Raw genomic sequence first — 538 nt, forward strand, 5'->3', positions numbered from 1 at the left:
AAAATGTAATAATCAATAATATATAAGATTATTATCTTGACACGCAAGCAAGCAAACAAGGGAGAAGAAAATCAGGGGGATATGCAAGCTAAGTGATGATGGGGCATCATCCATGGTGCATGCATGGATGCAATATGCAAACACATGGTGTGTTAGTTGCATTGCATGGTGGAGCATGTGATGATGGCTATATGGCTATGGAGCAAACACGTGCTCTGTTGCAACAATTCTATGGCACTTAATTCCCACCGCCATGTTTATTTTACGCAAATTAAGAATTAAGAATTTGGTTACTATATATGGTGTTTAATTTGTGGAGTGCTTCCCATTCACATTTGTGATATCTAGTTAATTCTCAGCTCCTTGCATTTCATACCTTATTTTTTGAAAAGTTGTGTGTATGAATGTACTTTTCTATCGGCCTAATAACTATATAATAATTGAATTTCCAACGCATCTAACACATATTGTAAAGAAAACAAATGATGATGATGATGAAAAAAAGAAATGCATAATAATTAATAATAATATGAAAAAA

This window comes from Arachis ipaensis, chromosome B07 (genome assembly GCF_000816755.2).
Source record: "Arachis ipaensis cultivar K30076 chromosome B07, Araip1.1, whole genome shotgun sequence".
Lineage (NCBI taxonomy): Eukaryota > Viridiplantae > Streptophyta > Magnoliopsida > Fabales > Fabaceae > Arachis > Arachis ipaensis.